We start from the raw sequence: 14,206 nt of genomic DNA, 5'->3' as shown, positions 1-14,206 counted from the left end.
TTCATTGTGAGACATTTCCTAAAGATAACTTTTTTCTTTAAAGAAAAAGACAATGTAAAATAAGGACATCCTGTCCCAGTGTTTGCTTCGAGGGTGCTTTAACTAGAGAGAGGGCCTAACATCAGTTTGGATGGGGAGTCAGTACCAGGTAAAGTCACTTCTTCCTTTTCCTAGAGTGACTCAGTCCAAAAGGCTTTGTTTTACTTCACTTGATTTTATTTTTGCATTGCCCAGTGAAAGCTGCTGTGCTCAGGAGCTAACTGCGTTGTCCTGCATGGGCATCACATCCATCAATTAACGCTTCTGCCTTCTGGGCTAAAGGAGTTATGTCCAAGTGTATCTTGATGGATTCTTCTCTAAACTCATTACCCAAGCTAGATAGCAGAGACTTTTCATGTTTAATGGTAACCATCTTACACATATTCCAGTTCTTTTTATAGAGGCTCCATAATGTCCCACTGAGTATTTTTACATTTAAAAACACTTAAATTACAATAGTCTGAAAGTCCCTTGTAAAATAAAATTAGACAATATATATGTGGCTTTTGTGAAATGGAAGCAGTTGAATAGATTGTCAGTACATAATTCAAGAGTAGAATTTATTTCTATCTCTCTGTGTGTATATATATATATATATGTATATATACACATATGTATATATGTATACCCTCTCTCTCTGTATATATATACATATGTATATATATGTATATGTATACATATATGTGTATATGTATACATATGTGTATATATATATACAGAGAGAAAGGGTACTATATATATATATATGCATATGTATGTATGTATAGTGCCATTGTAATGTGATCATTCTTATTTTTTTCTAATCTGTCTTCATAGTAAGAAGATGGACATTAATAATGACCAGTTTTCTTCATAACTTTTATTGCTTACTATAGCCCTTATATTTTTGACTACAATAAACATTGCTTCTCATTTAGGAGATAGTCTCATGTAACCCAGGCTAGCCTCAAACTCACTATGTATCCTGGCATAATCTCAAACTTCTTTTCTTCCTGTCTCCACCTCCCAAATGAAGCACTTATAAGTATTGTGCCTCTCTATGCCTAATTTAAAAGCACATTTGCAGTTCATTGTTTCCTCAGATGGACCTATATGGCTTTACTGAAATTCTGTTATTCCAGTTCCTGAAGTCATTTTCTAGTGTGGTTCTGTGATATGTACATATTTCAGGATATCCCAATTGAATGTAAATTGTATTTTTTTTTTTTAAAAAAAAGACACTCTGGAGCAGGCATGGTGGACATCTTTAGTTCCAGCACTCAGGCGGCAGAGGCAAGCAGAACTCTGTGAGTTTGAGGCCAGCCTGCTCTACAAAGTGGATTCTAGGATAGCTAGGGCTATACAGAAAAAACCCTGTCACAAAAAATAAAAACAAAAATAAAACAAACAAAAAGAAATGTATTCTATATATTCCCTGCCCGTTTCCACCTGATATATAGTTTATACTTAGTAAGTCTTTGTGAACAAACACATAGTAATTTATTCTAAATCGGTTTCTTTGCTGGTCAATTGACAGAAATTATTGTTGCACTATATAAAAAGACCTCCTTGCCTTCTTAAATAAAGCATGTTCTCCATGACCTAGCTATCTCTTCAGAGTGCGAGTCATCAGTGTGTCATGGACTATTAGTTTACTGTATATTATGGATCACTACAACTTTGAGATTTCCAGGAGATCAGATTCTTTGTTTCTGTCCTAACTGATTTAGATGTTCACTGAATTCTGCTTGAATCTTTGAGTTTTCTGCCTTTAAGGGAAACAGTGACAATTTATAGAATCAATTTTATTTCAGCAAACATCAACTTTGAGTGCTTATAATTTGGTAGATGTCACAATGATTAACCAAACATACACTCTCATTTGTCAAGGACAATGAAGTTTCATTTCTTTGGTGTTATTGCACAGGAACCCTTCCAATTTCAATTTTTTTTTTTACGTTTCATAATGAAATGATCTTGGAAATGTATTTATTTTTGAAATAAGATATCCTTGTATAGACCTGGCTTTCCTTGAACTCGTGATTATCTATCCTGCCTCAGTCTTTCCAATACTGACGTTATAGGTGTGACGGAATGCAGAATCACAAAGGAGACAAGCCTTACTGTTTCCTGTTGCTTCTCTTCCCAGTATGAAGGACCTTATCACCTTGAACAATAAGCCCAAATAAGCCCTTTCTCCCTTAGGTTGTTCTTGTCAGATATTTTGCTCCAGCCAAAATGAACTAATACAATAGGCAGGCATCACCATACCTGTTTCAAAAGAAGAGTTCATTCTGTACCATGGGCAGCTTTTTATGTGAACTGGAACATATCCATTCTGCTTTCAGTTTGATTGGCAAGCATAGGCTGACAAAAGTTTGTCACAAAATACCCAAACATATATGTCAACCTGGTGCATCTGTCTGCATATGACTCCTAATAGCTTTGCAAAGTAGAAAAGACATGTTACTTAACTTCTTCCCTATTAAGCAGGTTTCCTATGTGAATCTATTAAAATCAAATTCTCCACAACAAGGTACTGAGGTGAAGTTTGTAATGTGTGTATAAGAGGCAGAGACAGGAAAAAGAGCAGCAGACATAGCAGCAAATTCAAGTGATTATCAGATATAACCTCGTACTGTTTTAAAGATTTTTACAGTTGTCTTTGGCGTTAGTTCAGAAGCCTGCCGGTTTCAAGCTGGCAGAGAATGCAATGTGGATATAGCCTCAGTTCAATCTGAGTGTGTCCCCAAACAATGGTCCTCCTTGGTTTCTTGTTTATAGTCTATCAGTGTTTGGGGTCTGGTTCTTTGTGGCTTAACTTTCCTACTCTCCTGGCTTCCTAAACTGTTTTGATGACTAATGGAATTTCTATTGGTTGGTTTGGTAATGATTCTTCATGCAAGCACATTGTTATGAAGGCAGTAGCCCTGTGGACTGTCCTATTATAATTCAGTGACTACAAACCTCTCTCTGTCTGGATGTGATGAAGAGTCTGCCCAGACTCCCCTCCCCTCAGCTCCTTTGCTCCCACCAGACTGCCTGCCTTTTGCTGCGTTTCTGATTGCAAGCTGTGCACATTCTGGGCCTCTCCCTGGATTTTCCTGAGTGGGGCCCAGTCTTCATCATGAAGGTGTTCTCTCACAGTTTCCTGTCTGAATTTGTCTTTAATCTGTCTCATTCTTTTATTCTCTGTGCCCCTTCACTGTCCCAATCAATTTATATCCTGTTAATTGAATTATTTTCTTCAACAGATGCTTTAAAATTTAAAATCATATTTTTAATAACCTGGTTTCCATTTCATTTTCTTTCCTTTTTTTGTCCAATGGAATCTGAGTTCCAGAAAAATCAAGGTCTTTAAAACTCTTACATTCTTTTTTCTCAGCCCCTAGAACAGTGCCTTATCTGTGCTCAAATTTTGGGTTATTAAGTGAATGGACAGAATTATAATAAAATAAACCTTGGTAATTTATGCTATTGTTTCCGTTCTTAATTCTTCCCTCATGTTCATTCACATAATAAAACATTCTGATTAAGTGTGGTAGATTTATAGTCCATAATCCTGCTGATTACACTAGAATTGTTATGTGAGCCATGCTAATAAATGTGTTTACATATCACAAATAATAATGATAATAATAACAACAGTAAGGTCCAATAATAATGATAAAATAGAAGCCAATATTTTTTGTGCACCGGCCAAGTGTTGACCATTCACCTGTCCCCCATTCTATTCTAATACTCACTATGGTCCTGAAAAGCATGTTTTAGATGCTATGTGGGAAAGAATAACCATACAATCTACAGTGAAGGAAACAGACTTGGGCCCTAGTATTTTTAACTTCATAGCACACACACACACACCAGAATTTCTAAGTCATCTTTATCTCATTACAGGTTGATGATGCCTTATTCAAAATGCTTGAGGACAGAAAAAAAATTCAGATTTGGGCTTTGGTATATTTGCACATGCATACACATTTTGTGCACATAATAAGATATGTTGGGGATGATACTCAAATGAAACACAATTCTTCTACGTTTCAAAAAATTTAAAGCATTTCAAGTTTCATATTTTTATACTTATTTATTTATTTATTTAGTTTTTTTGAGACAGAACTTTCTCTGTGTAGTCCTGGTTGTCCTGGGACCCACTCTGTAGACCAGGCTGACTTCAAACTCAGAGCTCTGCGTGCTTCTGCCTCCCGAGTGCAGGGATTAAAGGCGTGCGCCACCACTGCCCGACAGGTTTAAACTATTAATGCTCAACCCATATTATGCTTTGAGATAGCATTTTTAAATAGCATCTAAAACATGCTATTATTCTAAAAGTTACACACTTATGTATTTGTATGTGTTTGTACGTGTAGGTATGCCCATGGCAAAGCATACGTGTGGTAACCAGAAGACAACTTGTGGGAGTCAGTGTTCTTCTGCTTGTGGTCATTAGGCTTGGCATTTTTATCCACAGAAACCTCTCACTGGCCCTACAGCAACTTTTTATTAAATAATATAGAGGCACGAAGACCAGCTCTATTTCTGACGGCTTTCCTGCAAAACATCATGGTGCCTGAAGTAGGAACTCTGTAGTAATTCTACGGCACGTTTTCTTAAACTCAACACCACACACAAGTGCTATGTTATGTCAGAATCCACCAAATTTCAATATGCAGAACATATCATTTAAAACATGTATTAAGCCTGATGCATATTTGTAAATTCCCCCCTCCCCCTGGGGTATGTTCATCAATGCTTGCTAATAAACTCTTCTGCAAAGTTTTTCTGACAGAGCGTGGGGGACCAAACAGCCTCTTAGAGAAGAGTGGACTGAGTGTGGCTTCAGGACTACACACCATGAGACAGTGCTCAGAAAAGTGACTGAACTGCAAGATCAGGGAGGTGGGGGGAGTGAATCCCACCTCAAACACTTCAGGGTTAATGAGCCTCCAGTGAAAGGATGTGCCTGCCAGAACTTTCTAAGTTTACAGCTTCTTTGGAGTTCTGCTATGCACAACCCTACAGTCTGTACAATCTCTTGTTTACAGTGAACAGTTCCTGCAGAATGCCACTTGCAAAGCGAATTTCCCCGTGTCCCCTTCTCTAAAGCCCTCCAGTCCTCCACACTCCGAAACAGTAACAATGACACCCTTCCAGGCAAGTGCGTTCCCAGGCCTGGCCCTTTCAGGGTTCAGAGGTAAGGACCAGCAGGAGAGAGGCAGAAGCAGTCCTGCCCTTGACAGATGCCCCAGGATGACAACGACCTGGTCTAGCTTTGTGGGAAGAAGGTAGGATCTGGGGTGTGCCCAGCTGGAAGCCGCCTGTAATTTAACACTCGCAGATGGAGACTGAGGGTGATATGATACCCCCAGCTGTCTCTCAGGGCTGCTTTCAAGGCCCCCCTCTGCTGCCTGGGACTCTGGATGCCTTGGGAAGGGCCTGCTGCGGGCGGGGGCGGCCTAATAAAGCAGCTGGTCTATTAGAAGATAAGCTTTGTGGAGAATCACACAATCATCCCGAATCCCTCTAATCCCAAACTTTATTGCCCTAGATAATAAGCTTTGGTGGCGACGCTCCATTGCAATATGGAATTGTCTGCAGGCAGGCGGCACCTGCTGTGTCACTCAGTTCCCAGACTGCAACTGCGACACACAAATCAGGGGCAGGTGCATGGATCCCGCCTAGACTTTGGAAAGAAGCGGGACAGACAGGGGGGACCAGCCATTCTCCCACGGAAGGGTCCAAACAGCCTGAGAGAAAAGGGTGTGCCTTAGCTCTGAGAAGGTTCTGCAGTTATTGCTGGAGGGTGAAAAGAGAGAGAGAGAGAGAGAGAGAGAGAGAGAGAGAGAGAGAGAGAGAGAGAGAGAGAGAGAGAGAGAACTTTTGTCAGTAAAGCAGGATGAAGCTTAGGGAAAGGCTAATGTCACGGGCTGTTCTCTCTCCCAGCATTCTCTGCTTTCTTAGGGAAAGTACACATGTGCCTTTACCTATCCTCTGCTGCTGCATCCCACCAAGAGGCGCTCTCTGTCCTTCCTGCCCCCACTTCCTTTGTCACAGCAGGCCATCGCAGCTAGATTCTTGCAGCTCCTGTTCTAATGAGCAAACCAAGAGTTGTAGTTGTTTCTACTCTTCTGATGACTATGAAGCATCTCAGGGCAAGAATCAATCAACAGATTCATCTTTTGCCCTCCTGTCCTCAGCCTCTTGGAAAAGCTCAAAAGTTTTATCAGCAAAAGGCAAAACAAACAAAGCCAAAAGCCTGGAAGCAACATAAATTCACATAGGAGGGACTTTAGGTGTCACTCAAAACAGGAGGCAGATCTACAGAGATTCGGAGCTGAGAGCTAAGGAGACAGGACTTGAAAATAACATAAAGTAGCACTGTCTGGAATGCTTCCTTAGAAGACAGCTCTGGCTTCTGGCTTCTGACTTCTGGCTTCTGGAAGGGTCTCTGGAAAGTGTTGCGTATGGTAGGAAGCAGGAGACTTATTTTACATTTTAAAACTATTTTTTTAAAACATTTGTCAACATTACATTTTTAAAGGTTTTTTTTTTTTTTTTACATTTTAAAAAATGTTTCTCTTTATTTTTAAATTGTGTGTTTATATTTCTGTACAAGCGTGGGTTTGTGCGTGCAGGTGCAGGTGCCTGTGTAGTCAAGAAGAGTCCTTCAGATCCCGAGAGAGAGCTGGAGTTACAGGCGACTGTGAGCCTCCCAAACTAGGATGTTGAGAACTCAGTTGGGGTCTTCTACGAGAGCAATAAGCACTCTTAACCACTGAACCATCCCTCTGCTTCTGAATATTGTAATTTTAAAGGTTAGAAACAAATATATTTAGAGCATGGACAAATTAACAGTTCTCCACTGTTCTTTTTATCTTTGCCCAAACACTGTCTAAAACATCTGGCTGTATCTGCTCAAAGGCCTTTGTAACAGAGAGAATGAAAGCTCAGCAGGAGTTTCCAGAGGCGGATAAACATTTTAGGCTGGAGCAGGGATTTGAGACTTGCTAGCAATGGATGAGAAACTTGGAGGGTGGCATGACAGGGACTCGCTGCCTGATTTCATATGAATTGACTGGAAGTGTGAGAAGCTAAAATGACATTTAATAAACCTCTGTGTTATGGGGCAATGAGTCTGACAGGAAGCATCTACTTAAAGGGATCAATGTGTTCGTTACTATTAAGACAAAAACATTCCAAATTCTGCTTCCTTCTTTTTCCTCTTCCCTGCCTCTCTTCTCTCTCCCTCTCTACTGTTATACAGGGCTCCTTCTGGAAGACCTGCCCTCCTTAAGATGAACATGACTTAAATCGTCTCTCTGATGGTATATTGATTACTTCCCCATCCCCATAAACAACCCCTTGGCACCTTTCCAGAGAACCAACTACACTAGATTAAATTAAGAGCAATCTTGGCTCTTAACAGAGCTCTTCCACCAAGTGGTTGCATCAAAGAAGTGATTCACGGATTTAGTTTATGAACCTCATGACCTCCTGTCAGGAAAGCTGACCCTTCACCATAACCCCTGAACAACTTACACTGGATTCAGGGGAAAGTTAATTAAGATTAGGTATACTCCCAAATCAACAAACATACTTGACAGACATCCAGAGAACTAAACAAAGAGATCCATCCATTCAGGCAGACACACAACCAATGCTCGAATTTGAAAATGGTGAACTAACGATTGCCTGTGCTGAGGTTAATGTGGAATGAGAGTTCATGAGGTCTGCTGCTAAGCTTCTGTGCTGGTTTTCCTTCTCCAGTGTTATCAAATGGGCTGGTTGTGTTTGTTAGTCTAGTGTGCAGAAATTCATGAATTCTTTACTTCCTTTCTTCTGATGACATTTGGGTTAAAAATAAATCTAAAAAAATAAATAATAGTAATTCTCAATCAGCCAGTCAAGACTTTAATAATCCTGAAAGATCTCCTTTATATATCCCATCATTCACTGGTGTTCCCATAGTTCACTGCTTCCTAGAACATACTCTGTTGTTCATGGTTTCTATACTGAAATTAGTTGCTTTTACTCTGGTGTATGGAGCTTCTGGCAGGTTGAGATGAGTGGTGGGGTATACAGAGTAAAACTTAATAGCCAAACACTAATATATATATATATATATATATATATATATATGAGTTCTTAGGTCCTCCAATATCCAATGTGCCCTAGAGCCACCTAATGTCTTCACAGACCTTAAGTCACCTACCTGTATCATTGACTGTATGTGATATAGTTCTTGTCAAATGTATTTTGTATAAAAGTGTTGAAATGCAGGCAACTAATTAGAACATTACATTTCACAAAAGTTCAAACAAATATTTTTTTTATTTAGATCTTCAGCTTTCTTTTATATTTTCTGTTCTTACCTGTGTGGGTATGCGTGTGTGTCCATGTGTGTTCATTTGTTGTATAGTTTAGAGAATGATCTACAACAGCCATATTTGGCGTTTTGAGTGAGTGAATTGATTACGTATCTAGCCAGTCAAAATAAAAACTTAAGTAGAAAGTAGATAGATGGCAAAACATCATCAAACCACACGTTCAACATCCAGCAGAAATCCAGTGGGGAAGCTCCTTTAAGGTAATTGGAGATCCCAATAGAAAATGTGCTAGGCAAGAGTCCTCAGCGTCCCCTTAGGTGAGCCTTCCAAGTAAAAGAACAGCCAGCAATGGACAGAAATAATATGATCACATAAGGCCCAACAGCAAGTACAAATCAACAGAGCAAGGTGGGGTAGTCAGCCGGAGTACCCGATGGACTTCCTTTCCATGGCTGAACTTCCCATGGCTGAACGTTCCATGGCTGAACTTCCAGCTTCTCTTTCCTTCTGCAGGAATTTTTCTATCATGCAACAAGTATAGAAAGATCTTTTGGAAATAGTTTTTGTTGTTGTTGTTGTTTTGTTTTTTTTAGCTTTTCTCAGGGGCACAATAGTTTTCTTCTTGGGCTACGTTGTTCTCCTTTCCAGAGTTAGGGGCATTGCCTGTCCCCAGACAAGAGGCCTTGGAGGATATGGAGACAAACATGCTTGGGCTTGAAATGGAGATGCAGAAGAAACTCTGCTTCCAGAGCCTGTTTCTCAGTGAGTTCAAACAGCACATGACAATTTACAATAATAATATGCATTACAGTGCACATGTATGGAAGAGGGCATGGAGGACAACGAATGATGTCAGGAGTCTTCCTCAATCACTCTCCACCTTACTTTTTTGAACCAGGAGCTCATGATTCTGCTAGACTACATGTCCAGTGAGCCTCAAGGATCCTCCTGTCTCTATTTCTCTAGTGCTGGGATTACAGATATGTACTGTCATGCTTTGCTCTTTTATACAGTGCTGAGGATCCAAACTCAGGTTCTCCTGTTTGTGGATCAAGCACTTTACCCACTGAGGCATCACTCCAAACCCTGTAATTCTTTTCTTTAGAGACATAGGTGGAAATATTCAACTCCTAAGTACTGTAAGTCTAAACTTAAACAGGGTTTAAGAGGACATCACGGCTAATGATTGCCTTGTGGCAGCCTGTGAAGTGGCTCAACTAAGGGTACCCTGCTTTAACCTCATAGGAACAATTTCAGTCAGCCTCTGCTGTGTAACAAATCACCCCAAAGAATATTAGCTTAAAACAGCAATAATTTTTCTTGCAGTTATTGTTTGCCTGGAGGTTGCTATCTTGATTTTGCCTCTACTCACTCACATTGAAGCCTTCAGCTACAGAGTCAACTAGATTCAAAGATGGAGACGTTCCCATCATCACCTGTGTGGTAGTGGGCGCTGGCTACTCATTGGGTGCCTCACCTCTCTTCTATAGGGTCTTCATATTCTACAGATACCAGTTTCTTTATAAAGGTGGTCTCAGTGCAACATTCACATAATGCATATGGTACTTTGCATGTGACATGCCTCTACTGGCCCTTATGTTTGAATTCTTGGTCACCATTTATTGATGCTGTTTTGGCATGGGTGGAAGAGGCAAGTCACGGACAATGGTGGGCCTTTAAGGGTTTTATCCTGGCCCTCTTCTCTGCTTCAAAATGTGAGACACACCAGCCATAAGCTCCTCCTGCTAGAGAGTAAGCCACTCTACTGTGCCATCCCACTATAATAGGATGAAACCGTAAGCCCAAATAAATCTTCCTTCCCTAAACTGTGTTGGTCATGTATTCTCTAATGATGAGAAAAGTAATTACTACTCACCAGTGATCTGAATTCAAGTGTTATGGAGACAGACTGTTACCAGGTTGGGAGAAATGGTGAACTTTGGATGCAAAAGGGGTTGGACAACTGGGATGTTAAGGAATTAAAGCAAAATACAAGTCACACTACAGGCCCCAGGCTCCAGGCCCCAGAAGTAAAGGCAAAAGGAACTAGCTAAGCCTTCAAAGAAGCCTGGGAGTTGGGAGGGGTGGGGTCTAAAACTCAGGACCCTTGGCTCTGATTACCTTCATAAAGGGCTTACCTGGGAAGGTGACTGGTAGTTCTTTGTCTAAGGGATCTGAGAGCCACAGGCTAGAGGGGAATTGGTCTTCAGTGAGAGCCAGTCACCCTTTCTTCCACACTGATCACATCCACAAGATGAATATGGAGTGGGTGTTGTGGTTTATTACTTAGGCCAGTCCCTGCAAGTTCTGTATCGCAATGCCTGGAATAAAATTCCGGCTGTATCACACACTGCCTCTGAAAGGAAAATGAACATAACGCCACATACCTCAGCTTCTGCCTCTGTAACATGGGACAATTCCTGCATATGTAAAACATTTTAATTATGTGCGTTCCATGTGGGCTCATTGCTATATGCCATCTTGCTTCTTACATGTAAGCTTTTATTAGCTTTCCAGTCAATCCAGAAGCTAAATTGAAAAAGAAGTTGTCTGAGATGAATTTCATAATATATCTTTATAAACTCTCAAGAAAAGCTCAACCTTCTTGGTTATCCTTTAGGGTACTACCATTTTGTTATTGTGAAAAATACATTTTGTGTGTGTGTGTGTGTGTGTGTGTGTGTGTGTGTGTGTGTGTGTGTATAGAGGCATAAAAAAGGCGTTAAATCCCCTGCCATTGTATTTTCAGAAACTTGTCATGCACCATGTGGGTGCTGGGAACTGAACCCTAGTCCTCTGCTGAGCCATCTCTCCAGCCTTTGCCCACCAGTTATGTGGTACTAGGTATGGTGTGAAAAAGTCTTCCTTCATCCTGTAGTCAGGGTGACCTGGCTTCTCATCTGACTTTGGCAGTTACTAGGTATGTGCAATCTTGAGCAAATTACTTACTTAAGCCTCAGTTTCCTCTCCTGCAAGGCACATGCAATCACACTGAGCTGCAACAGCTCCAAAGGAGCAGATGTGAGGATTACAGTAACTTGCTTGGAGCCACAGATAAACAGCAAACAAACACATAGTAGGTCTGTCCCTTCTACTTTTTCAGATGTCTAATTTCCCACATAGATTCAAATAACAGAGTCAATGACCTTCTCTGAGCCTGGCGAAGGCGAGGGTTGGCTGCCTTCTCTTTGTTTTCTTGCTGGTTTGATTCCTGGGTATTTGCCAGAGGTCACAAAGAATAGACTTCCTTTCTCTCTTGAAGCCATGTGTGGTTTTCTCCATATTGATTGTTCTCATTGGTCTGTCTCTTTAAGGAAAAGACCCTGACCAGGCTACTCACCCCATCAATACTAAAGACTGTGAATTTTCCAGTTCTACTGAACTCTGTGTGACCCTTGCAGACAATAATTGCTTTAACATAGGGTTAGGCAACAGCGACAAACTTGTCTAAAAATAATCCAGGGCTTAAAATACAACTTAACCTGGGAGATTTAAGTAGGTAAAGAAGATGGCTTTTCTCTGGAATTGCTTCTTGATTAATCACTTCATCTGAGGTCATTGGAAAAAAAAATGACAGCCTTCAAATAGGGTTTTAAATGTCTTGCTCTCTACTTTCCCATACTGGCAGGAAGCCAGTCCCTGCCGGCCACTGGTTCTTAAAGGAACATGTTCCCTTGGATTTTCTCCACTGAAGTCTAGGAAAGTGCATCGTACCGGAGAGGCTAAAGAGATGGGCGAAGAGTTTACTCACTTCACTTCAAGCACGCCTCCTTTCAAGATCACCTCCAGGAGCAGCTGTTTCCCAGAGGAATATCCCTCCGGTTTACCCCAGAGGAGAGAAAAAAGGTGTCCTGAGAGGGGTGTAGATGGCCAGCTCTGCTCAGGACTGAAGACAGATGAACAGGCGGCAATCCATCACTAGCTTCTTTCCAGTCCTCCATCTTGGCATCTGCACCTGGGTACCAGCATCCTTTTGGATTAGGCCTTGTCTCCTCTAAACCCTTCCCAGTTACCAGTGCTCTAAATATTTACTCCTAGAGTTTGCAACCTCCAATCAACAGTTGTTTCTCTCTCCAGGTAACCTGAACTATCTTCCTTCCCAACCGCACCTACCCTTTCCCTGAAGAGCCACTGGCTGGCTCCTCCCTTTACTTCCTTGCTAAGGGGCAAGCGGATTCTTTTGGGTCACACCACATGTTGGCCATAGACTCTGTGGTTCTTTTATCTGAATTCGGCTTTACTTTCTAGGCTAACCTGAATTTCCAATACACAAGACTCTTGGATTACAATTAATGTAGGCACTGAATACGTGATCTGGTACAGAGAATTATCTTTTTTTCTTGATCTCAAACAAAACCAAGTGACTGCTTAATTTGGTGACGGTAAAGATTAATTGTGGCTGTCAGCCTGACTGCTTTGGATGATGTCTTGAAATTAGTCAAGCATCTGGTTGGATGTATCTATGACTTTCCAGAGAAGATGGTATGTGAGTCTGCTAACTGATGTGGAGGACCCAGTCTGAATGTGGGCAGTACCAGCCAGGAGAAGAGCCCTTATGAACAAGCATGGTCAATGCACAGGACTTTTACTTTCCTGGATACTTGCTTCTTCGGTGGGTGTTTATGTATTGCTGTTTCATGTAGAAACCAGATTCTAGGTATCTCAGCCTTTGAGTGGGGACTCTCAGCAGAGGTTCCCCAGGAGCCTTTCAGGGATTTCACCTTGGACTGTGCAGCATCACTGGCCTTTCTTGTATTGTAAGGCCTCCTGCTTTCTGGAACAAGCAGCTACTGATTGTTCTTGACATTCCAGCCTACAGAGAGCCATTGTGGGAGCTCTCCAACCACCATGTGCATCCATCTAATAACTTCTCTCATGTATCTTAATGAGTCTATGTTTCTGAAGAAGCTTGGCCAACACAGTGGACTCACGTTATATTTCTTATCAAAAGGGTTCTCTAGGGATCTGCTGTTAGGTTTCAACAAGGCTTATAGGGCTTGTGTGGAGTTTTGAGTTCCAGCTAGCGTTGCTTTAGTTCTTTATGTGTCTGCAGGTGTGGTGAATGCATTTGCCTGTGCAAGTGTTGTGAAGGCCAAAGGGCCACATCAGGCTGGTTTGCTCCATCACTTTCTGTTGTAGTTGCTGATTAATTCTACTCAAATTGTTCTGCCAACAGTGGCACGTTCCTTGCTACCTACCTCAAAGGAAAGACAAACACACACACACACACACACACACACACACAGCCTTGTATTTTAATATGCCTTAAACAGCTCCATGGCTGCACCATTCCCAAACCTACACATGGCTAACACCTCCCCTCTGATATTCCTGAGGTATTATTTACTAAAATCTATATTCCGTCTTACTTGCCCTAGACTCAGTCAGGGAACCCCCTGAGGCTGCTCTTCCCTGGGTCTTACATGTTGTCTGTCTCTCTGTCCTGCTTTCTCAGACAAGGAAGCTACTCCTTTCCCAGGATGGCGGCTAACTCGCTTCCTCTCCTTCCTCTGTTCCTTGGCCCAAAATACTAAAAATCCCACCTCTGTCTCTCTGCCCAGCCATTGGTCTCCGGCCACTTGATTTACTAATCAAAACCAACTGGGAACCTTACATGCAGACATGGGGATTTTTGTGCAATTCTGGAGACCCAGTTAACAGACTATACGCAGCATTAGACCAAATCCACAACAACTTTCCACTTTGTTTTTTGAGCCAGAGTCTCTTATTGAATCTGGAGCTCAGCAATTCAGCTAGCAGGGATGCCCAGCACACTTCCAGGCATCCCTTCCTTCCCAGGGCTGCAATAGATGCACACTGTTGTACCTGGCTTTTCTATGTGGGTGCTGTTGACCTGAATT

This window comes from Arvicanthis niloticus, chromosome 2 (genome assembly GCF_011762505.2).
Source record: "Arvicanthis niloticus isolate mArvNil1 chromosome 2, mArvNil1.pat.X, whole genome shotgun sequence".
Classification (NCBI taxonomy): Eukaryota; Metazoa; Chordata; class Mammalia; order Rodentia; family Muridae; genus Arvicanthis; species Arvicanthis niloticus.
The sequence above is the reverse complement of the archived record's forward strand: the minus strand, read 5'-3'. Positions refer to the sequence as shown.